This window comes from Orcinus orca, chromosome 4, assembly GCF_937001465.1.
Source record: "Orcinus orca chromosome 4, mOrcOrc1.1, whole genome shotgun sequence".
NCBI classification, from domain to species: domain Eukaryota; kingdom Metazoa; phylum Chordata; class Mammalia; order Artiodactyla; family Delphinidae; genus Orcinus; species Orcinus orca.
Window position 1 is genome coordinate 123,032,043 of NC_064562.1, and position 26,849 is coordinate 123,058,891.

The following is a 26,849-nucleotide window of genomic DNA, read 5'->3' on the forward strand; positions in this document are numbered from 1 at the left end:
CATTTTCTCTAGAGAATGTCATTTGAGTATATAGTGCAGTGTTAAAAAGGAAATTTTAGTTGAATGTTTTTTAAATCACTGATTACTGCTCAGTGAAGCTGAGACACTACAATATAGAAAATGGTTTTTTCTTCCAGACATGTTTTCATTTGGTGAGAACTATGCGTCTATCTTTCTGTTGTGGGTAATGTGAAGACTTCATGGGAGGCTGTCTGAAGGACTAACAAATTGCCTAATTAACGATGGTCTTGGGGAATTCCCTGGTGGTCCAGTGGTTAGGACTCTGCGCTTCCACTGCAGGGGAACCCAGGTTCAATCCCTGGTTAGGGAACTATAATCCCGTGAGCCACGTGGTGCGGCCAAAAAAAAAAAAGTAGTCTCGATTTGCTTTGCTTTATTGACTGTTTCACCTCTTTCCTTAACATTTCTGCAGCTTGAAGCATTTCTGCTCATGCAAAGGAAGGACAGTCTAAGGGTTAAGCGTGCAGAAGTTCTGAAGCCAGATGCTTAGGTTTAAATCACAGCCTGGCTACTTCCTCGCTGTGTGACCATGGGCAGGTCACTTAACCTTTATCTCAGTTTCCCCATCCTATTGACATAAGATTGAGATATGCCCAGCACATTCTAAGTGCAAGGTAAGTGCTAGCTACAGCTGAGGGCTAGGTATACATTTGTTGCCAGGGGTCAAATGATAGGCAAGAGCAACGCCATCTTGCCCTATGGAGCTTTCTAGCTGTAGGACTTAAGCAAATAACTTAACATGAGCCTCGGTTTAATTATTTGTCATCAAGTGTTTCCCTCACAGGATTCTTACGGGAATCACATGAGATATGCCAAGGAAAATGCTTAATAGGGTGTGGTGAATATTAAACACTCACCATGAGCTAATACTGTACAGCAAGACGGGCAGATCATTAAACAGCCTAAGAGATGCAGTAACTTATAATAGAAGTTTAGAATGCTATAGGAGCGCCCACTAGGATATCGAAAGGGAGTCCTAAAAAGTAAGGAGGAGTTCACCAGAGTAAAAAGAGGAAGAGAGTTCCCAGAAGAGGAAGCCAGAGAGCTTCACCGGTTTAAACAAACTAGAAGTTTAACGTAGTAAAGAATGGAAGCCGGGAGTGGCAGGCAGAAGTCGAGTCATTAATAGAGCTTTTCAGCTATGCTCAAAGTTGACCTTATCCTGAGAAATGGGAGAAATGAGAAGCCAGGTAATGGGCTCAAATAGGGGGTGATAAAACCAGAATGGCATTTTAGAAAGAGCCTGATGGCTGCAGACTAGGGAATGGAATGGAGGGGGTCAGGAGGCAGGACGCCCTTTGGGAAGCTGCTGCAGTTTCTAGGTTCTAAGTGAGGGCTGGAAGGTGGTGAACTGGGACAGCGTAGTGACAATGGGATGGAGAGACCTGGTGTCCTTCCTCAATCCTGCTGCTTTGGTGGGCACTTCATGTCTTCAGTCTGAAGTCTTCTTTCCTATGTAGATCCCACTGTGACTGTTTCTCACCTACTGCAGTGAGGGGTGTTACTGTCCTCGTGAAACTTCCCCAAACATCCTGCCCCAGCAGCAGGCACTGGAGGAGAGCTCGCCAGCTTAGCTGGTTTGAGTGTTGATTTCCTCCCACAAAGAGAACAATTCTTAATCAAATATTGCTTGAGGCCCCCTATCATTTGTTTTACATGCTGCCATCTGGAGCTGCCCCCAGGTATGTCATATGACCACAGTGTCGCCAAGATGATTAGGACTTCAGTTTTCCAGCTAGAAAGTTAATATTTACCTCACCTGGAGGAGAAGTGCAACTACTTCTTCATATGATAAAATAATGATTTACAAACTTCTTTACCACCTGACCATACTGTATCCAACTATTTATAAATAATTCCTTGGAAATGACTTGGGTGTTGGGCATTGGGGAGGGTAAATTAGCTGTGTTATGGGAGCCCAACCCACCCTAATCACCTAATGCACCTTATCTACGGTCAGAGTTCAATGTAATCCCATATAGAGGTTGTGGGTTGTGATAAGTGAGCAGTAAATATCTAATCAATTGAAGAAGAAATGCCATTTTAGAGGTCATTGGCCTCACTGTGCTTCTCCAAAACCATTATGGGATTTGGGTAGGAGGTTAGTTTTATGGTTTGTTTTTGTTTCTGTTGTCATCTTTGCTCAGTAGCAGCCCTGACTGGAATAGCCTCAAGCAAAATTGTAAGGGTGGTGAATTGAGACAGCGTTTTCCACATTTCACCACTCTTTGCTTTCCTAAACTTCAATGCCTTCACCTGATACTCTCTTGAAAGCAGGAAAAGGTATGAACTAATTTACAGTAAGACTAGTGTGTGTGTCTTAGCGTAAGGTGGACCCAGTCCCAGGGAAGCAAAGGTGATCTCAGACTCCGAAGGCCTGGAAAATTTGCTGAAAAACATGAATTTACGATCATGAAGATAATAGGGGGAAGTGCAAGTCAGAACCAGTTCAACTGAAATCAACATCCAGCCTGAGAGCCATGAACCTCAAGTCTTCCTCCCCTGCTTCCCTCTGGTCATGCCCCGCGCAACTTTAAATTTTAACTTCACAAACCGTCCAACACCATAACTTCAGATCTTTAACTGCCATGCTGTAGCAAGCTTCACCCCCTGGTACTTATGCAAAATCCCTTAGCCAGAAACAGGTGAAACCGTACCACTTGAACTGTGCCTACTCCAAACTAATAAACTTATAAATCCCTCTCTGAAAACAATGGCCTCAAACCTACACTTCAGGTTCATGGAGACTTCAGTCTTTAACCCTTTTCCCAACCTCAGCCCTTCCTAGTTTTATTTTTATTTATTTATTTATGTTTGGCTGCGTTGTGTCTTTGTTGCTGCGTACGGGCTTTCTCTAGTTGCGGTGAGCGGGGGCTACCCTTCATTGCGGTGTACGGGCTTCTCATTGCGGTGACTTCTCTTGTTGCGGAGCATGGGCTCAAGGCGCACAGGCTTCAGTAGTTGTGGCTTGTGGGCTCTAGGGCGTAGGCTCAGTAGTTGTGGCGCACGGACTTAGTTGCTCCGTGGCACGTGGGATCTTCCCAGACCAGGGCTCGAACCCGTGTCCCCTGCATTGGCAGGCAGATTCGTAACCACTGCACCACCAGGGAAGTCCCCCTTCCTAGTTTTAGAGCCTCTGTAATCTGACCTGAATTCCATTCACTGAACTGAATTTATTAGGTTTCTACTTTATGTCAGACATTGTTCTAGACCAGTTATTGTCAGCCTTGGCTGTAGACTGGAATCATTCAGAGACCTTTAAAAAAATACCATGCCTGGAACTCACCCAGAGAGTCCAATTTAATTGGTTCAAGGTGCAGTTTAGGCATAAGGACTTTCTAAAGCTCTCCAGGTGATTATAGTCCACAGTTAAGAGCCATTGCTCCAGGTACGGGCGATACAGCAATGAACAAGACAAACAAGGCAGATCTCTTATTTTAACAAGTTCAAATCCTGTCCCTCCTCTGATTACCAGCTGCCTCAATTCTCTTGCTAGCTTATCTTTTCTACTGTTCTCGCTCTTCCAGGTCGTGGTCCTAGATAAAACCGTCTAACACTGTGTTTTCTCAAGCCCCCAGGTGTCCTGTCCCAGCTGTGTGAAACATATAACTGCCGATTAGCTTCATTACACATTTATGAGCTCCATTCTCAGCCTGGCTCTCAACATTGGCAAAATTTTACTTATCTTTTGGCAGCTTCCTTTCTCATTTTTGATAGCAAACATTTCAAGTCTTTATGTCTCTCTTAAAACCCCATATCAAGATCCTGTCTCTCTCACGCTCAGCAGATAACTCAACCTCTTTTTAACAAAGAAAATAGTGGCCAGAGTGGTGAAATCCTTCAGCATTCTTCCTTCCCACCTTAACAGTGCCTTCCTTTTCTCCCCCTTGTATCTGTAATTCCTCTCTACAGCCAGACCCTTCTCTACTTGTTGCAAATGTCCTCAAGCATCTGCCTATTAAACCTACTTAGAGGGACCTTCCTGATGGTCCAGGTAAGACTCCGTGCTCCCAATGCAGGGGGCCCAGGTTTGATCCCTGGTCAGGGAACTAGATCCCACATGCATGCCACAACAAAGATCCCACGTGCCGCAACTAAGACCCGGCACAAGCCAAAATAAATAAGCAAAATAAATAATTTTTTAAAAACCTGCTTAGAATCAGTCTATTTGCTCTCTCTCCTTTCACTGACATATATATCTGGAAAGACTTCTCTACACTCACAGCTTCCACCTCCATTTCTCCACTTAGTCCTCGTGAATTGCAATTTGACTTCCACTGCTATCACTATGCAGCTGTGCTTTCCAAACTTTTCCATGTCACGGCAGCCAGAGAAAATTACTATATTTATTTGGTATCCCGAGGACAACATCAAAGTCAATCTAGCTCCTCCCAGCCATGTCAGGAACTTAAGGGGCTAAGTTTTCAGCCCCCTTGCAATCATTCATACCTCACCAGCCTACCTTGGCGTACCAGGGGGGAGGCTGTCTTCCACTGAAACTGGTGTGGCAAAGGACACCAGTGACCTAACTGACAAATGCAATGTCTGCTTCTCTGTTCTCATCCGTTCTATAGCACAGTTTATTGAACATGGAGATTCTATTTAAAATGACCACGATTTGGTCAAGATAATGTGGAATTGGAGGCCAGGAAGTAGGTGGAGATGAGAAGAGCAGGCTACTTTCCTTTCACTGTCTCCTTAATCAAAGCCCAGTTGTATAGGAGAATCAACAGGCAACGCCTGGGAGTCCATGGTCAGATTACGTGGCCAGAGAAGGTCATTTGCCCCAGGCAAAGGGCCCCAGAGTCTTTTTTTTTTTTTTTTTGGCTGCCTCCCGCGGTTTGAGGGATCTTACTTCCCCAACCAGGGATCAAACCCGTGCCCCCTGCAGTGGAAGCACGGAGTCTTAACCACTGGACCAGTAGGGAAGTCCCAGGGGCCCCAGAGTCTCAACTGACTAAGCAATTGGTAAATTGTGACACTCAAGAACATTTTGTGTATTACTGTACCCCTAGAATGCTCTCACAAATTAATTCGAATTCATTAACATCCTGACCATAGACGATCTGCATATTTCTGAGGAGAGGCCATTTAGGGAGTCTTTGCATTACAAACCTTAGGATGGTTTTTGTTGTGTGTGTGGTTTAATTTGGGATTGTCCACAGCATCCACGCGTCACTGCTTACCTTACCTTCACGTCGGCTTCATTTTCTCCCAGTTGGCCCTTACTCTAATGGTAAAGTTTGGCCTGACAAAAGAGCATTTTCCCACCAAAATAATAGGGGTAAAAATGTTAACAACTGGGCTACATTTAAACTATATAGTACGTAGTTGGTGTGCGGTGGGAGGGGGTTTGGGAGACTGACTCGTTAGGTTAAATTCTAAGGTCATGGGTCTCTTCAATTTGCCCTATTATGCCTATTGCCAACCAGGCTGAGGATGCTGGCGTTCACTGCCTTGGAAATCCCTTACCATAAACCTACCTGCAGAGACTCCTAAAACTCTGTAGGGATTTGTGCTGGTTATTCTCTATTTGCCCTTCCAGATCCCTTCTCACCCATCTCAGCTCTGTTCTGTACCCCTGGACACTAAACCTTTACCAACAGTATGGTCTGGGTTTTCTTACCCTTCAGCTTTGGGTTAGGGTCAGTCACCAGGAGGAAATCTGAGGGCAGGAGGAGGGGGAAGTCAGGGTCATTGTTCTCACTCTTTCCCCTCTTGTAACAGTTCTGCCTGGTTACACTCCTCCCCCTAAGGCCATAGCTCCCATCAGGCTGCCCCTTTACACAGAGCTGGCTCTTATCTGCTGCTGGAAACATCTTTCCCTTTCTTTCCCCTTCAGGCCTAGAGTTAGTAATGACTTCCCAATGTTCCTGGGCACTTCATCGTCTTATTTTATCTTTGTACTGGCCTCTCTGACTACACCCTTTATAGCTAGTCCCTTCATTAAACTCTTTGTAGTTAAACCCTTTGGGTATATCATCTTTTTCCTGACAAGACCCTAACTGTATGAGGACATGTATAGCTGTATGCCCATGGTTCAGCATTTCAGTGAATATAATTATTATTGTTATTCTATGTTTTCCTCTTAACTTTTTCATTTATTTAGATATCTACTACTTTAATTCCCTAACATATTTCAAGGGGTATTATCCTAGTGATGGAGGGACAGGGGAAACCCAGAAGCTGTTGGCACTAGTAGACACAATTAAAGTGGGTTCTAAACAGCATGGCATGTCATCCATGAGTTGGGTTGAAAAACTTTGAAAACAAATGTGAAATAAGTACATTAAGTTTTAAGTTACTTCCAGATGAAATATGATCACATTTTCATCAATGTAATTCTGATGTGTTTATCTTATTTTCCCAACTGTACTGAGAACATTTTGAAACCAGGAATATAGGCTATACTTTTGTCTCCCTTATAAAACTCAGTATTTTCCAGAGTAAATACTACAGTACTACATGATCTACAGCTGGTTTAATCTGCAAGTACAGAGGAACCAAGAAAATGAAGGGCCCACTATCAGTTGTACTCAGATTTTCAACTGTGTGGAGGGTGGTCACACGTAACCCTCGAATTGTTCAAGTGTCAACTGTATAATGAAGGAAACTAGACCAGAGGAAGAGAGGATTAAAAGAAGGACACAATTAATTTATGAGACCTAGCTACAAAAGGGCAAGGGCAACAGAAAGTGAAGAATGCCAGGTTGGGTGGGTAGGGGTGATGTAATGTCAAGAAATTAGATGGAAAACAATGGGTTTTAAAAGCACAAAAGAAAACAGAAAGTGGTTTTTTAAAACTATTACAGGCAATTACTTTCTTCTGAATCTTAGAGCATTTGATATTAAATAAATTTGCAATTCAAGTCCCATCCCTTTTTTTTAAAAACATCTTTATTGGAGTATAATTGCTTTACAATGGTGTGTTAGTTTTTGCTTTATAACAAAGTGAATCAGTTGTACATATACACATGTTCCCATATCTCTTCCCTCTTGCATCACCCTCCCTCCCACCCTCCCTATCCCACCCCTCTAGGTGGTCACAAAGCACCGAGCTGATTTCCCTGTGCTATGCAGCTGCTTCCCACTAGCTATCTACTCTACCTTTGGTAGTGTATGTATGTCCATGCCACTCTCTTACTTTGTCACAGCCTACCCTTTCCCCCTCCCCACATCCTCAAGTCCATTCTCTAGTAGGTCTGCGTCTCAATTCCCGTCTTACTCCTAGGTTCTTCATGACTTTTTTTTTTTTCTTAGATTCCGTATATATGTGTTAGCATATGGTATTTGTTTTTCTCTTTCTGACTTACTTCACTCTGTATGACAGACTCTAGGTCCATCCACCTCACTACAAATAACTCAGTTTCGTTTCTTTTTATGGCTGAGTAATATTCCATTGTATATATGTGCCACATCTTCTTTATCCATTCATCCGATGATGGACACTTAGGTTGCTTCCATCTCCTGGCTATTGTAAATAGAGCTGCAATGAACATTGTGGTACATGACTGTTTTTGAATTATGGTTTTCTCAGGGTATATGCCCAGTAGTGGAATTGCTGGGTCGTATGGTAGTTCTATTTGTAGTTTGTTTTTTTTTTGCGCTACGCGGGCCTCTCACTGCTGCAGCCTCTCCCGTTGAGGAGCACAGGCTCCGGACCTGCAGGCCCAGCGGCCATGGCTCATGGGCCCAGCCGCTCCGCGGCATGTGGGATCTTCCCGGACCGGGGCACGAATCTGCGTCCCCTGCATCGGCAGGCGGACTCTCAACCACTGCGCCACCAGGGAAGCCCTATTTGTAGTTTTTTAAGGAACCTCCATACTGTTCTCCATAGTGGCTGTATCAATTTACATTCCCACCAGCAGTGCAAGAGTGTTCCCTTTTCTCCACACCCTCTCCAGCATTTACTGTTTCTAGATTTTTTGATGATGGCCATTCTGACCAGTGTGAGATGATATCTCATTGTAGTTTTGATTTGCATTTCTCTAATGATTAATGATGTTGAGCATTCTTTCATGTGTTTGTTGGCACTCTGTATATCTTCTTTGGAGAAATGTCTATTTAGGTCTTCCGCCCATTTTTGGATTGGGTTGTTTGTTTTTTTGTTATTGAGCTGCATGAGCTGCTTGTAAATTTTGGAGATTAATCCTTTGTCAGTTGCTTCATTTGCAAATATTTTCTTCCATTCTGAGGGTTGTCTTTTGGTCTTGTTTATGGTTTCCTTTGCCGTGCAAAAGCTTTGAAGTTTCATTAGGTCCCATTTGTTTATTTTTGTTTTTATTTCCATTTCTGTAGGAGGTGGGTCAAAAAGGATCTTGCTGTGATTTATGTCATAGAGTGTCCTGCCTATGTTTTCCTCTAAGAGTTTGATAGTTTCTGGCCTTACGTTTAGGTCTTTAATCCATTTTGAGCTTATTTTTGTGTATGGTATTAGGGAGTGTTCTAATCTCATACTTTTACATGTACCTGTCCAGTTTTCCCAGCACCACTTATTGAAGAGGCTGTCTTTTCTCCACTGTATATTCTTGCCTCCTTTATCAAAGATAAGGTGACCATATGTGCGTGGGTTTATCTCTGGGCTTTCTATCCTGTTCCATTGATCTATATTTCTGTCCCGTCCCTTTTAAGGTCAAATTGGAGTAAGGCGATATCATCATGTACAGTACCCTTATGTAAACAGTTTGTAAACTGTAAAAGTTATGAAGATAATGGCCTTATTGTTATCACTATTAACAATATTAATATTAAAGTGTGAATAATTTTAAAAATCACAGTAAAAACAAATCATATACATATATATATACATATATACATATATATACATATATATAAACCATATGGAGGAAGATGTGTGTGTATGCACATTCTAATTGGAATATAACCAGGGATACAGCTGGAGATCCAGCCAATGAAGAAGGAGAGTGAGGCCTGGGAGGCTCGCAAGCTGTCCAGATGTGTTCTACAGGGGGTCATTTTGGGCACCAGTCTGTGAAGTCCAGTCTTTAGTTTGGCAGGCTTAAAACTCAACTTTGCTAGAATAGCAAGGTGACTGGCTTTCTAGAGGCAGCCTGACCAGAATTATGTCATAGAACACTCTAAACATCAGAATATAACTATTAAGCTCATTAGTGAATTCTCTTCCTCTTGGCTAGAGTCCAGACCAGTGACTGTCAAACAGAGAAGGAGGTTGGAAGTAGGGTGGTGGAGGATGACCCTCCCTAGTGAGAAGGAGCCTCAGTTTCTCTGGGGAATCTGTTTAAAGCGACTTAAATCCACACTAGGCTCCCTTCGTTCCTCCTTCTTACCCAATCCCAGACAGTCTTGTAATTCTGATAGCCCCGTCCAGGAGGGCATGGTCCCTGATTGAAAATTATGGCTAATATTTCTTATTATTAGAAATAATAATAATTATTATTGAGCAAATTACACAACTATATAGGGAAATTTGCTCAACTATATAGGGAAAAAGGTAGAGAATCATTGCCTTAAGCTAAAATTTTCCAAGTTTTTCCTCAGTAAGTTTTTCCTGTGCCCTGGTGGCGCAGTGGTTGAGAGTCCGCCTGCCGATGCAGGGGATGCGGGTTCGTGCCCCGGTCCGGGAAGATCCCACATGCCGCGGAGCGGCTGGGCCCGTGAGCCATGGCCACTGGGCCTGCGCGTCCGGAGCCTGTGCTCTGCAACGGGAGAGGCCACAACAGTGAGAGGCCTGCGTACCGCAAAAAAAAAAAAAAAAAGAATCACCTCAGGGGAGTTGGGTTCAATCCCTGGTCAGGAGGGAGCTAAGCCCACGTGGTGTGGCAAAAAAAAAAGAATCACCTCAGGCACTTACTTAACATGGTGTCAGGAATCCATCCCCTGAAGATTCATTGAGTCATGGGTGGGCCCCACATGATGATGGTATTTAGCAAACTGGCTAGTTTGGGCAATGCTGCTCCAGGCTAACCTCTGTGGGAATCAAGTCATTATCATGCAGGCCTCCTTTTTGCTGTTGCTGAATTTTCCAAGGCACCTGTTCCCACTACCCTCCAGGAGACTCTCAGAAATATATCTGCCATTTCTCATGTGGTCCCAACACTTACCCCTTTATGGTAGAAGTGAGGGTCAAAGAGTAAAAACAAAGCAAACTCAAAGTTAGCCAGTCAGGCATATACACAGACCCCAGAGGTTAGACCAGCCCTTACTTCTGATTCAAGTACTATATTTCAACCAGCCAGATTCCCCCGACTGATGCACCTTTGGTACTATTCTCTCAATCCCTTGGATGCCGACCACATAAAGACCACCTGGAGCCGTCGATATGACAGATCTCAATATTAAAATGGAAGGAGGGACTTCACTGGTGGCTCAGTGGTTAAGAATCCGCCTGCCAATGCAGGGGACACGGGTTGGAGCCCTGGTCTGGGAAGATCCCACATGCCGCGGAGCAACTAAGCCCGTGCGCCACAACTACTGAGACTGTACTCTAGAGCCCGTGAGCCACAACTACTGAAGCCTGCGCTGTAAGAGCCCGTGCTTCGCAACAAGAGAAGCCACTGCAATGAGAAGCCAGTGCACTGCAACAGAGTAACTCCCTCTTGCTGCAACTGAAGAAAGCCCGCGTGCAGCAGTGAAGATCCAGTGCAGCCAAAAATTAAAAATAAATAAATTTATTGAAAGCAAGAAAACCATACGGCACTGGCACAACAGACACATAGATCAATGGAACAGAATAGAGACCCTTTGCCTGTCTATTCCATCACTACTCCCATTCTCTGCGCCATGCCCAAGTGGCTGAGTGCTGCCAGAGAAAGCCACTCTTGGTATCACCATGGCCCCAACCGTGCCATCTGTCACATTTACAGTTTCTCTAGTCAGTTCATGTTCTTACTTTCCAGTGTGGTTACTTCAAACTTTTCCCATTCTCTCTAAAACCTCCCACGTCTTCCACTTCCTATTCTCAGTTGATGATGTCACTTTGCGCTCAGCAGAATGGGCCTCCCAAAGATGTCCATGCCCTAATCCCTAGAACCTGTGAATATGTTACATTACATGGCAAAAGGGACTTTGCAGATGTAATTAAGATTATGGGTCTTACAATAGAAAAAGTATCCTGAATTATCCAGGTGGGCCCAATTTAATCACATGCTCCTTAAAAACAGAGAACTTTCTCCAGCGGAGGCAAAGAGATGTGGCAGAGAAGTAAGAAAGATTCCAGTTGTGAGAAGGATTCAACATGCTGTGGCTAGCTCTGGGACAGATGCCTCTGCTGCCAAAGGTGACCCCCCCACCCCCCAGCTGACAGCCAGCAGGGAAATGGAAACCTTTGTTCCGCAAGCGGAAAGAACTAGATTCTGCTAATGACCTGAGGAGTTTGGAAGCCTGCCAGAACCTGCTGAAACTTGGAGCAGAGAAACCAACAGACCAGCACAACTGTGAGCTAATACATTTGTGTTATTTCAAGCTAGTAAGTTTGCGATCATTTGTTACAGCAACAGTAGAAAACTAATACACACCTCCTGACTCACAGAAAAATGGAAGCATCCAAAGGGGTGAGTTCAGGGCATCCCTGGTGGCGCAGTGGTTGAGAGTCCACCTGCCGATGCAGGGGACACGGGTTCGTGCCCCGGTCTGGGAAGATCCCACATGCCGCGGAGCGGCTGGGCCCATGAGCCATGGCCGCTGAGCCTGCGCGTCTGGAGCCTGTGCTCCGCAACCGGAGAGGCCACAACAGTGAAAGGCCCGCGTACCGCAAAAAACCCCCCAAAAAACAAAAAAAAAACACAAAGGGGTGAGTTCAGCTTTCTACACGCAGTCTACAAACATAACTGTGTCACTCCCATGCTTCTCTTTCTTCCTTTTTACCTCTTGTTTTATTGGACTAGCTGTTCTTTCTCATCTCCCAGGCCATTCCTTCCATCTGTTCTGAATACCATCTCCTCTTGACTTCTGAACTTTGACTATTGATTATCCTCCCCGTTGTCTCCTTCCTCAACCCCCTTACTGATTCCTTCCCATCAGCAGTCAATTGTAGAAAGTTTTCCTCACCTCAGAAAGAAAACCTATACCATTAGCCCTCATTTCCCACCAACCCAAGTTTATTTTACAAATTTATTCTGATACTGCTTTAGCACCCCTTATAGATCAGCCCTCCAGGAAGACAGCTCACTGGCCTGCTGAACCCAGCTCTTTTTCACTCCCACTCAACGAGGATTCCACTCAACATAGCATAACCGAACTCCCTCTGGCTAAGGCTGACAAAGACCTCTGTGTTACCAAATCCAGTGGACTTTTACAACTTCATTTTACCTGCGCTCTCAGGAGCATTCGATATATTATAGATGGCCATTCTACCTTTCTCAAAAAGTCTTTTCCTTGTTATCCTGGATACTGCACTCTTCTGGTCTTCTTCCTGTTGCTCTAGTTATGAATTTACAGCATCATCTGCGGTGTTCTTTACCAAACCTAAAATTTTGGGTTCTCTCTTAGACACTCTGTATTCTTTTTCCAGGCCATCTCATTTTTTCCTATGGCTTGCTTTTTTTTTTAATTGAGGTATAATTGATTTACAATATTATATTAGTTTCAGGTGTACAGCACAGTGATTCACTATTTTTATAGCTTATACTCCATTTATAGTTATTATAAAATATTGGCTATATTCCCTGTGCTGTACAATATATCCTTGTTGCTTATTTATTTTGTACATAGTAGTTTGTATCTCTTAATCCACTACTCCTATCTTGCCCCTATCCTTTCCCTCTCCACACTGGTAAACACAGTTTGTTCTCTATATAGACTATTTCTGTCTTGTTATATTCATTCTTTTGTTTAAATTTTTAGATTCCACATTTCCACACATAAATGATAACATTCAGTATTTGTCTTTCTGTATCTTACTTATTTTACTAAGCACAGTACCCTCCAGGTCCATCCCTGTTGCTGCAAATGGCAAAAGTTCATTCCTTTTAATAGCTGAGTAGTATTCCATTTTATATGTATACCACATCTTCTTTACCCATTCATCTGTTGATGGACACTTAGGTTGCTTTGATATCTTGGCAATTATAAATAATGCTGCTATGAACATTGGGGTGCGTGTATCTTTTCAAGTTAATGTTTTAATTTTCTTCAGATATATGCCCAGGAGTGGAATTGCTAGATCATACGGTAGTTCTATTTTTAGCTTTTTGAGGAGCTTCTGTACTGTTTTCCACAGTGGCTGCACCAGCTCACATTCGCACCAACTGTGTCCAAGGGGTCCCTCTCCTCCACATCCTCACCAACATTTTTTATTTGTGGTCTTTTTGATGACAGCCCTTCTGACAGGTGTGAGGTGATATCTCATTGTGGTTTCAGTTTGCATTTCTCCGATGATTAGTGATTTTGAGAATTGTTTCATGTGCCTGTTGGGCATTGGTATGTCTTCTTTGGAAAAACGTCTGTTCAGACCTTCTGCCCAGTTTTTTCTATTTCTGATATTCAGTACCATGAGCTGCTTAGATACTTTCAACATCAACCCCGTATTGTTCAGATCACTTACAAATATTTTCTACCCTTCAGTATGTTGTCTTTTTGTTGTCAATTGTTTCCTTTGCTGTGCAAAAGCTTTTAAGTTTAATTAGGTCCCATTTGTTTACTTTTTCTTTTGTTTCATGTGCCTTAGGTGACAGATCCAAAAAAATATTGCTACAATTTATGACAAAGACTGTTCTGCCTGTGTTTTTTTCTGAGGTTTATGCTTTCCAGTCTAACATTTAGGTCTTTAATCCATTTTGAGTTCATTTTTGTATATGGTATGAGAAAATGTTCTAATTTCATTCTTTTACATGTAGCTGTCCAGTTTTCCCAGCGCCACTTATTGAAGAGACTGTCTTTCCTCCATTGTATATTCTTGCCTCCTTTGTCGTAGATAAGTTGACCATAAGACGTGGGTTTATTTCTGGGGTCTCTATTCTGTTCCATTGATCTCTGTGTCTGTTGTGCCAGTACCATAGTGTTTTTTTGTTTTTAAAAAATTTATTTATTTATTTTTAATTTTTGGCTGCATTGGATCGCTGCTGCATACGGGCTTTCTTCAGTTACAGCAAATGGGAGCTACTCTTTGTTGTGGTGCACGGGCTTCTCATTGCAGTGGCTTCTCTTGTTGCAGAGCACAGGCTCTAATAGTGCAGACTTCAGTAGTTGTGGTGCACAGGCTTAGTTGCTCTGTGACATGTGGGATCTTCCCGGACCAGGGCTCAAACCCGTGTCCCCTACACTGGCAGGCAGATTCTTAACCACTGCACCACCAGGGAAGCCCCAGTACCATACTGTTTTGATTGATGTAGCTTTGTAGTATAGTCTGAAGTCAGGGAGCATGATACCTCCAGCTCTGTTCTTCTTTCTCAAGATTGTTTTGACTATTCGGGATCTTTTGTGCTTCCATACACATTTTAAAATTATTTTTTCTAGATCTCTGATAAATGCCATTGGTATTTTGAAAGGGGTTGCAATGAATCTGTAGATTGCCTTGGGTAGCTACTATGGTCATTTTAACAATTATTAATTTTTCTAATCCATGAACACAGTGTATCTTTCCATCTGTTTGCGTTGTCTTCAATTTCTTTCATCAGTATCTTACAGGTTTTTTTTTTTTTGGCCACACTGCATGGCATGCAGGATCTTAGTTCCCTGGCCAGGGATCAAACCCATGCCCCCTGCATTGGGAGCATGGAGTCTTAACCACTGGACCACCAGGGAAGTCCCATCTTAAGTTTTCTAAGTACAGTTAGATTTATTCCTAGGTACTTTATTCTTTTTGATGAGATTGTAAATGGGATTGTTTCCTTAATTTCTCTTTCTTGTAGTTGTTAGTTTTAGAAATGCAACTGATTTCTGCATATTAATTTTGTATCCTAAATTTTACTGAATTCATTGATGAGCTCTAGTATTTTTTTGGTGGCATCTTGATGATTTTCTGTGTATAGTATCATGTCATCTGCAGTGACCGTTTTACTTCTTCCTTCCTAATTTTGATTCCTTTTTTTTAAAAAAAATTACAGTTACCCTGGGCTTCCCTGGTGGTGCAGTGGTTGAGAATCTGCCTGCCAATGCAGGGGACACAGGTTTGGCCCCTGGTCCGGGAAGATCCCACATGCAGTGGAGCAACTAAGCCTGTGTGCCACAACTACTGAGCCTATGAGCCACAACTCTAGAGCCCATGATCCACAACTACTGAGCTCGTGTGCTGCAACTGCTGAAGCCCGTGTGCCTAGAGCCCATGCTTCGCAACAAGAGAAGCCACCGCAATGAGAAGCCCATGCACTGCAATGAAGAGTAGCCCCCATTAGCCACAACTAGAGAAAGCCCACGCGCAGCAACGAAGACACAATGGAGCCAAAAAAAAAAAATTACAATTTCCTTTATTGCTGTTTGCTTTGATTATTGTATCACTTAGCTATTGCTGCATAACAAGTGTCCTTAATTCAAATGGTTTAATATAATGCCTTTATTTTTTTAGTTTTTATTGAAGTGTAGTTGATTTACAATTTTACAATGTTGTGCTAGTTTCAGGTGTACAACAAAGCAATTCATATATGTGTGTGTGTGTGTGTGTGATATATATAGTCTTTTTTAGATTTTCTTTCATTATAGGTTATTACAAGATAATGAGTATAGTTCCCTGTGTATACAGTAGATCCTTTATTTATTTATTTATTTATTTATTTATTTATTTATTTATTTATTTTTGGCTACATTGGGTCTTCATTGCTCTTTGTTGTGGTGCATGTGCTGTCATTGTGGTGGCTTCTCTTATTGTGGAGCATGGGCTCTAGGGGCGTGAGCTTCAGTAGTTGCAGCACGTGGGCTCAGTAGCTGTGGCTTGCAGCTCTAGAGCGCAGCCTTGGTAGTTATGGCACACGGGCTTAGTTGCTCCGCGGCATGTGGGATCTTCCCAGACCAGGGGTCGAACCCATGTCCCCTGCACTGGCAGGCAGACTCTTAACCACTGTGCCACCAGGGAAGTCCCTACAGTAGATCCTTGTTGGTTATCTATTTTATATATAGTAGTGTGTATATTTTCAATTTGGATTCCTTCTATTTCTTTTTTTTTGTCTGGTTGCTGTGGCTAGGACTTCTAATACTATGTTGAATAAAAATAGTGAAAGTGGGCATCCTTGTCTTGTTCTTGTTCTTCGAGGAAAAGCTTTCAGCTTTTCACTGTTAAGTATCATGTTAACTGTCAGCTTATCATATATGGCCTTTATTATGTTGAGTTATGTTCTCTATATACCACTTTGTGTAGAGTATGTGTGTGTGTGTATGTGTAGAGTTTTTATCATAAATCGATGTAGAATTTTTTCAAAAATTTTTTCTGCATCTACTGAGATGATCATATGATTTTTATTCTTAACTTTATTAATGTGGTGTATCACATTGATTTATTTGCAGATACTGAACCATTCTTGCATCCCTGAGATAAATCCCACTTGATCATGGTGTATTAGCCTTTTAATGTATTGTTGGATTTGATTTGCTAATATTTTGTTGAGAATTTTTGCATCTGTGTTCATCAGTGATATTGGCCTGTAATTTTCTTTCTTTCTTTTTTTTTGATATCTTTGTTTGATTTTGGTTATCAGGGTGATGCTGGTCTTGTAGAATAAGTTTGGAAGCATTCCTTCCTCTACAATTTTTCTACAATTGTTTGGAATAGTTTGAGAAAAATAGGGTTAACTCTTCTGTAAATGCTTGGGAGAATTCACCTGTGAAGCCATCTAGCTTTGGACTTTTGTTTGGGAGTTGTTTTTTGTTGTTTTTTAATTGGAGTATAGTTGCTTTACAATGTTGTGTTAGCTTCTACTGCACTGCAAAATGAATCAGCCATATATATACATATATGCCCTCCCTTTTGGATTACCCTCCCATTTAGGATACCACAGTGCATTAAGTAGAGTTCCCTGTGCTATACAGTATGTTCCCATCAGTTGTCTATTTAATACATAGCATCAATAGCATATATGTGTCAATCCCAATCTCCCAATTCCTCCCATCCCACCCCTTTCCCCCTTGGTATCCATACATTTGTTCTCTATGTTCATGTCTCTATTTCTGCTTGGCAAATAAGGTCATCTATGCCATTTTACTAGATTCCACATATATGCATTAATATACAATATTTGTTTTTCTCTTTCTGACTTACTTCACTCTGTATGATACTCTCTAGGTCCATCCACGTCTCTACAAATGACCCAATTTCATTCCTTTTTATGGCTGAGTAATATTCCATTGTATATATGTACCACATCTTCTTTATCCATTCCTCTGTTGATGGACATTTAGGTTGCTTCCATGTCCTGGCTTTTATAAATAGGGCTGCTATGAACATTGTAGTGCATGTATCTTTTTGAATTATGGATTTCTCTGGGTATATGCCCAGTAGTGGGCCTGCTGGGTCATAGTGTAGTTCTATTTTTAGTTTTTTAAGGAACCTCCATACTGTTTTGTTGTACTGATTCAATTTCATTACTGGTAATTGGTCTGTTCGTATTGTCTATTTCTTCCTGATTCAGTCTTGGGAGATTGTACATTTCTAGGAATTTGTCCATTTCTTCTAGGTGGTCCATTTTATTGGCATATAGTTGTTCATAGTAATCTCTTATGATGCTTTGTGTTTCTGTGGTGTCCATTGTAATTTCTCCTTTTTCATTTCTGATTTTATTGATTTGGGCCCTCTTTTTGTCTTGATGAGTCCAGCTAAAGGTTTATCAATTTTATGTTTTCAAAGAACCAGCTCTTAGTTTTACTGATCTTTTCTTTTCTTTTCTTTCTTTCTCTTTCTTTTTCTTTCTTTCTTCCTTCCTTCCTTCCTTCCTTCCTTCCTTTCCTTCTTTCTTTCTTTTTTTCTTTGTCTCTATTTCATTAATTTCTGCTCTGATCTCTATGATTTCTTTCCTTCCACTAACTTTGTTTTGTGTTTGTTCTTTTTCTAATTAATTTATGTGTAGGGTTAGGTTATTTATTTGAGATTTTTCTTGTTTCCTGAGGTAGGCTTGTATCACTATAAACTTCCCTATTAGAACTGCTTTTGCTGCATTCCATAGATTTAGGATTATTGTGTTTTCATTTTCATTTGTCTCTAGGTATTTTTTTTTTCTTTTTTTTTTGCCGTACACGGGCCTCTCACTGCTGTGGCGTCTCCCGTTGCGGAGCACAGGCTCCGGACACGCAGGCTCAGCAGCCATGGCTCACGGGCCCAGCCGCTGCACGACATGTGGGATACCCCCGGACCGGGCACGAACCTGCGTCCTGTGCATCGGCAGGCGACTCTCAACCACTGCGCCACCAGGGAAGCCCTCTAGGTATTTTTTTATTTCTTGTTTGATTCCTTCAGTGATTCATTGGTTGTTTAGTAGCATATTGTTTAGCCTCCATGTGTTTTTGTTATCTACATTTTTTTTGTTATTTTTAGTTGATTTCTAGTCTCATCACGTTGTGGTTGGAAAAAATGTTTGGTATAATTTAAATTTTCTTAAATTTACCAAGGCTTGTTTTGTTTTCTTTTGTGGTCTAGTATGTGATCTGCCCTGGAGAATGTTCCATGTGCACTTGAAAAGAATGTGTATTCTGCTGCTTTGGGATGGAATGTTTTATATATATATATATATATATATATGTCTGTTTGTTTTATGTGTCCTTATTGATTTTTTTCTGTCTGGATGATCTGTCCATTGATGTAAGTGGGGTGTTAAATTCCTCTCCTATTATTGTTTTGCCATTGATTTCTCCCTTTATGTCTGTCAATATTTGCCTTATGTGTTTATGTGCTCCCAACTTGGGTGCATACATATTTACAATTGTTATATATTCTTCTTGGATTGATCCCTTGATCATTATGTGATGTCTTTCTTTGTCTCTTGTTACAGTCTTCGTTTAAAAGTCTATTTTGGGGCTTCCCTGGTGGTGCAGTGGTTGAGAGTCCGCCTGCCGATGCAGGGGACACAGGTTCGTGCCCCGGTCCGGGAAGATCCCGCATGCCGCGGAGCGACTGGGCCCGTGAGCCATGGCCGCTGAGCCTGCACGTCCTGAGCCTGTGCTCCGCAACGGGAGAGGCCACAACAGTGAGAGGCCCGTGTACCGCAAAAACAAACAAACAAATAAAAGTCTATTTTGTCTTGATATAAATATTGCTACCCTGACTTTCTTTTGATTTCCATTTGCATATTGCATCTTTTTCCATCCCTTCCCTTTCAGTCTCTGTGTGTCTTTAGATCTGAAGTGAGTCTCTTGTAGGCAGCATATAGATAGGTCTTGCTTTTTTTATCCATTCAGTCACCCTAAGTTTTTTGTTTGTTTGTGTTTTAGAATTCTCACTTCTCTTTAATCACTGAGTTTCAGATTTTACAAATAATCTTAGAACAATTCAGGTAACTAAGGTTTTGGGGGGAAACAGTTCTTACTTGTACATGAAAAACTACTACATGCTACATTTTTCTGTAAATAACTCCATTGGCTGGGTTAACAAACATTGTCACAGAAACACAGAATTTTTTTAAAGCCATAGATCACTGCGTATATATTCACAAAAAGCCATAAACAAACGTGCATTTCTCCTTACTAAGAGAACTTAATTAGATGTTTGAACATTAAGGCAGTGATGATTCTAAAACATAATGAAATTCTAAGTTAAGCCTTTATGTTTATTTTGAAACCTATATTCATAGGCAACTGTGACCAAAGCAAACTTTTTTTTTTTTTGTGGTACGCGGGCCTCTCACTGTTGTGGCCTCTCCCGTTGCGGAGCACAGGCTCCGGACGCGCAGGCTCAGCGGCCATGGCTCACGGGCCCAGCCGCTTCACGGCATGTGGGATCTTCCCGGACCGGGGCACGAACCTGCGTCCCCTGCATCGGCAGGCGGACTCTCAACCACTGTGCCACCAGGGAAGCCCCAAAGCAAACTTTTATCTACCAGGTTGAGTTCACCTGCCCAGGGTATGTTATTTATCCACTACCAAAAATTTTTCTACAGGATAGGAATTAGTAGAGACACCATTGATTTACTTTAATGAATTATTAGTCCCCTCAGGTTTTATTTTGAGGATTTAGCTTTCAGCAGCATAAGCATGTGCCACAGAAGGAACAGAGCATTTTTCTGGGTAAACTTAGAAAAATATACAGACCGCACTGATTTTTACTTGCTTGAAATTTGGCCAACAGTCAAGAACTCAGAATCTCCTAAATACAGAAAACCCCAAAAGCATGCTTCACCACACACCCATCTCAAAACATAGATGTTCTTGATTGTTGAAGCACTTGGTCTTCACCTCATTTTCTTTGAAGACTGTTTGGTATTACCCTCTCTAAACAAACAAAGCAACAAAATGCAGAATACGATATTTTAGATGGATCCATTCTATAATTGCTATCCTCAAGGCACAGATACTATCCTTGCTAGACCAATGTGTTTCCTCATTTAAGGAAAAAAACGAGAGGTGGATGAAAGGAAGATTCACTTTAAATAGTTGTTGATTGCACTCTTGCCCTATGAAGCTTATGCAAAGTGTTTACATTTAGTGGGGAATGTCCTTTTCTCCTTATGTTATTTTTTTTAACATTTAGAGAGACAAAACTCAGACTCAGGGCTTCCCTGGTGGCGCAGTGGTTGAGAGTCCGCCTGCCGATGCAGGGGACACGGGTTCGTGCCCCGGTCTGGGAAGATCCCACGTGCCGCAGAGCGGCTGGGCCGGTGAGCCATGGCCGCTGAGCCTGCACGTCCAGAGCCTGTGCTCCACAAATGGGAGAGGCCACAACAGTGAGAGGCCTGCGTACCGCAAAAAAAAAAAAAAAAAAAAACCCCAAAAACTCAGGCTTAGCTGGTGGGTGCACTTTGAGGAGCAGCTCTGGGGCACCATCTTGGCCTTCTGTAAGGAGTAGGAGGGATGCTCATAGGACACACTCCAGTCTGAGCTAACAGGCATGATTTCATAGCCCAGTGTTTCCATAGTTGGGGTGACTTACTGTCACTTAGACTGAAAGTCAGTCACCCTAAGTTTTTTGATTGGGACATTTAGTCATTTACATTTAAAGTAATTACAGATAGGTTGTATTTAATCTCATTTAGTTAATTGTTTTCTGGGTGTTTTTGTAGTTCTTCGCTGTTTCTTTCTTTTTCTCTTGCTCTCTTCATGATTTGATGATTTTCTTTAGTGTTATGTTTGAATTCCTTTCTCTTTATTTTTTATGTCTCTATATTAGGTTTTTGGTTCATGGTTACCATGAGGTTTATATATAGCAATCTTTATATATACATGATTATTTTAAGTTGCTGATGTCTTAATTTCAAATGCACTGTAACAACCCTCCATTTTTACTCTCCTCCCCCCATCATTACTGTTTTTGACATCATATTTTACATCTTTTTGTTTTGTGTATCCCTTAACTGCTTATCACAGATATAAATAGTTTTACTACTTTTGTCTTTTAACCTTCCTGCTAATTTTGCACATGGTTGATTTACTACCTTTTCTATATATTTGCCTTTACCAATGAGGTTTTTCTTTTTTGTAATTTTCACGTTTCTAGTTGTAGCCTTTTCTTTTTCACTTAGAGAAATCCCTTTAACATTTCTTGTAAAGCTGGTTTGATGGTGCTGAACTCTTATCTTTTGCTTATCTGTAAAACTTTTTCTTTGAATTTTAGAATTTTATTTATTTTTTTATACAGCAGGTTCTTATTAGTTATCCATTCAATACATATTAGTGTATATATGTCAATCCCAATCTCCCAATTTATCACGCCCCCACACCCCGCTTATCTGTAAAACTTTTGATCTCTCCATCCAATCAGAAAGCAAGCCTTGCTCGTGGATTACTCTTGGTTGTATGTTCTTCCTTTTCATCACTTTAGATATGTTGTGCCATTCCCTTCTGGCCAGCAGAGTTTCTGCCGAAAAGTCAGCTGATAGCCTGATGGGGGTTCCCTTGTATGTAATTTATTGCTTTTCCCTTGCTGCTTTTAATATTCTCTCTTTATCTTTAATTTTTGTCATCTAAAATACAATGTGTCTTGGTATGTTCCTCCTTAGGTTGATCCTGTTTTGCACTCTCTGTGCTTCCTGGACCTGGATGTCTGCTTCCTTTCCCAGGTTATGTAAGTATTCAGCTATTATGTCTTCAAATATGTTCTCAGTCCCTTTCTCTCTCTCTCCTCTTTCTGGGACTCCTATAATGCAAATGTTAGTATGCTTGATGTTGTGCCAGAAGTCTCTTAAGCTGTCCTCATTTCCTTTTATTCTTTTTTCTGTTCAACCTCAGTGATTTCCACAGCTCTATCTTCCAGCTCGCTGATACATTTCTCTGTATCATTTAATCTACTCTTGATTCCTTCTAGTTTATTTTTCATTTCAGTTATTGTATTCTTTATCTCTCATTCTTCTTTATATTTTCTAACTCTTTGTTAAAAACTCCTAATTTCTGACTCTGTTCATCCATTTTTCTCCTGAGCTCTTTGACCATCTTTACAGTCATCACCTTGAACTCTTTATCAGGTAGACTGCTTATCTCCACTTCACTTAGTTCAGGCCGGGGCCTGGGGGTTTCCAGGGTTGGTGCGTTGGCTGGGTCCTGACAAGTCAAGCTGCAGAGCTGCACTGGTCCTGGGGCCAGTGTCTGCCTGCTTCTGTGTGGGGTCGTGGCCCAGAGATCCCAGGACTGGTGGGTCGCCCACTTAGGTGTATGAGTCTTGACTGTACTGTGTGTGACTCCACTCCTCCTACCCATCTCATTGCTGTTTCTTTCTTTATATCTTTAGTTGTACAAGATCTTTTCTGGTAGATTCTGGGTTTTCTCATCAAACGTTGCTCTCTAAATATTTGTAATTTTGGTATGCCCATGAGAGGAGGTGAGCTCAGGGTCTTCCTACTCCGCCGTCTTTGCCAAGGTCTCCTGTGGCTTTCTTATCTACATGCTGACTCTCCCCAAATTTATATCTGCAAGTTCCTGGCTCTTTTCTGAGTTCCAGACTACTATCATCAGCTCCCCACTTGACATCTCCAATTATACGTGTCAGATCTCAAAGTCATCATGTTTAAGTATAATTCATCATCTTCCTTCATAAACCTGTTCTTATCTTGGCATTCCTTGTCCTGGTATAAGGGCACTACCATCCATCCACCCAAGTGCTCAAGTCAACAAAAAAAGTAGGAGTCATCTTTGGCTCCATCCCCACATCCAATTGATTTGCAAGTTCTGTCCATTATGCTTCAGATCTGCTCTACCTTCTACATTCCCATCACTACTCTCCTAACGCAGACCACGGCCATGTCACACCCGGACTGCGGCAAAACTGCGTATTGCTGTCCCTACACCCTCCTCATTTTCCTCCAGTCCAGAAACAGCATGGACAGTAATGTTCATAAAATGTGGCAAATAGTACATTTCATTTACCCTTCTGAATACCCAAAACACTTTCCTTTAATATAGAACATCTGTATAGATAGTGTAGTAGTACTAACTCTAAAAAAGATAGCCCAAGGATTTTCATTAGTAGAAAAATATTAAAATATTAAACTAAATTGCTCCCCAATCAAGAACTAGACTACCAGATTTCAGAGAGACCAAGTTCAGTGTACACACATACACGTACAAGCATATATATATATTTTTGGCACACCTTCCAGCCACTAAAATAATAATTTTGAGGAAAGAGCATATGATATAGTGCTAATTTTTTTAAAAAAATCAGAATAAGAATAATTTGTATGCTGTTGTTGAAATTATCTTAAACAATGGAAATCTAATGGAAGGAGACTGGACACCAAAATGTTAACAGTGTTTATACATTTTTTCTTCATTTTCCAATAGCAGCATAATATGGTACTATTACCTTACTTTATTTTATTTTATTTTATTTTTTGGTGGTACGCGGGCCTCTCACTGTTGTGGCCTCTCCTGTTGCGGAACACAGGCTCCGGATGCGCAGGCTCAGCGGCCATGGCTCACGGGCCCAGCCGCTCCGCAGCATGTGGGATCCTCCCGGACCGGGGCACGAACCCGTGTCCCCTGCATCGGCAGGCGGACTCTCAACCACTGCGCCACCAGGGAAGCCCCTATTACCCCTGTTACTCAGTGTGCATGCAATTTTTTTTTTTTTAGAGCATGTTTCAATGTCAGTGTTTAATGTGTCACAACATTTGGCTCATCTTGGCAAATCATGAAATTTTTCTAATTCCTAAGGTATCATTAAACAGCTGTTGTTTTTTTTCTAAATAATAATAACTCTGCCCCCTCCCCAACCAGGACTATCTAGGTTTCAATAGCCTAGATTTTCAGTGCAATGGTGTCAATGTCACTTTGGAATCCTTTCACAGATTATGGATGTCCACTTCTCATGAGGGAGTATGAACATGCAAGAAATGGTCAAGAGTTTGCTGTTTGTGAAAAGACTCAGCTGTAGCGGCATCTGGACAACACACTTTCAAAACGGGGTTATTTCATAATTGCATCGGCTCAACTCCGACTGCGCTGGACCTTGTCAGTTTATTGTTGGCTCCGCAATTTCACGCTCCAGGGTGGCAAGAACTGCCCTGCTTGGCCAGCCTGGAGAAGGCTTGGTGAATTCCTGCAGCCATGGCTCCATTTCTTGCTGCCCACGATTGGCATGGCATTGGAGTGAAGTCCATTTGGCCTGTGACTGGACCTCTTATTAGTCACAGGCAAAAAGTCCACTGAGGTCCCCAGGAAAAATAAGATGGAATCCAGGTGATAAGGTCTTAACCTCTTCTTGCGCGCTTGGTCTAGTTTCACTTGCTCCCAGGGTGCCGCATGCAGAGACCTTGCATCAACGGCCCTTCACACCACAGCTCCTAGCATGAAACAGCCGGGCCTGACCCCTCAGTTCCGAGATCGTGTGCAGAAGCGCCGCGCACAACACTCAGTGTGGATGCAATTTAAGGAATAGTGGCCAAAAGCATGAACTTTAGGGCCAGAAGGTCCTGGTTTTATGCCCCAATGATGCCACTTACTTTTTTTTTTTTTTTTTGTCGCATGGTTTTATTTCCCTGACCAGGGATTGAACCTGGGCCCTCAGCAGTGAGAGTGCAGAGTCCTAACCACTGGACTGCCAGGGAATTCCCATGATGCTACTTACTTGAATGTGATCTCCAGAAAATGACAATCTCTCTTTTCTTCGGTTACCTTATATGTAGAGAAGGGCATTATGAGTACCTATCTCAGATTGTTGCTGAAATTGTTAAATGAGATAATATAGGTAAAGCAATTTGCACAGTCCCCGGCATACAATAAGTACTCAATAAATGGTAGGTGTTTGCTCTTTGGATGGACCTGGCACAGAATAAATATCTGAAACCCCAAATTCAGAGGGTGATCAGCCTTAATCTCTATTGTTCTGGGTGTTATTATCTCTCCAGCTAGACAGTAAGCTTCCTTATGTCATGGACTCGTATTACTGCCTTCTCAGTTGTAATATTGCTTGTGTTGTCGTTTTTGATTTCAAAAGTAATATGTCTTATTGAAAAATAGTCCAGAAATACTAGTTTCCCCCTCCCATTCTTACCTTCTATACAGTTGCCCTCAGTATCTGCAGGGTATTGGTTCCAGGACCCTGGTGGATACCAAAATCCAAGGATGCTCAAATCCCTTATATTAAATGGCAAAGATTTTGCATATAACCTATGCACACCCTCCTATATACTTTAAATCATCTTTAGATTACTTATAATATCTAATACAATGTAAATGCTATCTAAATAATTGCTGGCACTGCAAATTAAAGTTTTGCTTTTTGGAATTTTTTTCTGAATATTTTCGATCTTGGTTGAATCGGAGGCTACAGAACCTGCAGATACAGAGGGCTGACTGTATCTCGTTGCAAGAGGTAATATATAGTTTGATTCTGGATTTTTTTGGGGGAAGTTGTTGTTCTTTTTAAAACTTGTCTTCCTCCTTTTTAAAAAAGTGTTTTCTTTTTGGCTACCTTGGGTCTTAGTTGCTACGTGCGGGCTTTCTTCTAGTTGCGGCCAGAGGGGGCTGCTCTTCGTTGCAGTGTGCGGGCTTCTCATTGCGGTGGCTTTTCTTGTTGCGGAGCATGGGCTTTAGGCGCGCAGGCTTCAGTAGTTGTGGCTCACGGGCTCTAGAGCACAGGCTCAGTAGTTGTGGCGCATGGGCTTAGTTGCTCCACAGCACGTGGGATCTTCCTGGACCAGGGCTTGAACCCGCGTCCCCTGCATTGGCAGGTGGATTCTTAACCACTGTGCCACAAGGGAAGCCCTGGGAAGTTATGGGGTTTTTTTTTGCTTTTTAAATTTTATTTATTTATTTATTTTTGGCTGCGTTGGGTCTTCGTTGCTGTGTGTGGGTTTTCTCTAGTTGTGGCAAGTGGGGGCTACTCTTTGTTGCGGTGCACGGGCTTCTCATTGCGGTGGCTTCTCTTGTTGCAGAGCGCAGGCTTCAGTAGTTGTGGCACGTGGGCTCAGTAGTTGTGGCATACGGTCTTAGTTGCTCCGCGGCATGTGGGATCTTCTTGGTTCAGGGATCGAACCTGTGTCCCCTGCATTGGCAGAAGGATTCTTAACCACTGTGCCACCAGGGAAGTCCCGGAAGTTATGTTTGATTCATAAAAATTGTGTGTGAATATATTTCTCATCAACTCATATTTTTCACTTAACACAGAGTTTTCTAAGAGCCTATGGAACTATTTTATTCTTTTTTTTTTCCATTGCCTATATAGTATCTCATAACATGGGATTACTTCACTATTAGTTTGTTCTTTGAGGCTTGTTCATTCATTTATTTCACTCACTGAATAATTACATGCCAGGCACTGGACCCTGGGGAAATTATAAATAGTA

At 41.9% G+C, this 26,849-nt stretch overlaps 2 non-coding genes across 2 annotated transcripts; one reads left to right on the plus strand and one right to left on the minus strand.

The window, feature by feature from the left end:
- Positions 1 to 257: 257 nt before the first annotated feature.
- TRNAG-UCC (transfer RNA glycine (anticodon UCC)) lies at positions 258 to 331 on the plus strand. Its single transcript has one exon. It is a non-coding gene; the product is annotated as a tRNA-Gly (tRNA).
- Positions 332 to 25,036: 24,705 nt separating this feature from the next.
- On the minus strand, positions 25,037 to 25,109 carry TRNAE-CUC (transfer RNA glutamic acid (anticodon CUC)). The gene has a single exon. It is a non-coding gene; the product is annotated as a tRNA-Glu (tRNA).
- Positions 25,110 to 26,849: the final 1,740 nt, after the last annotated feature.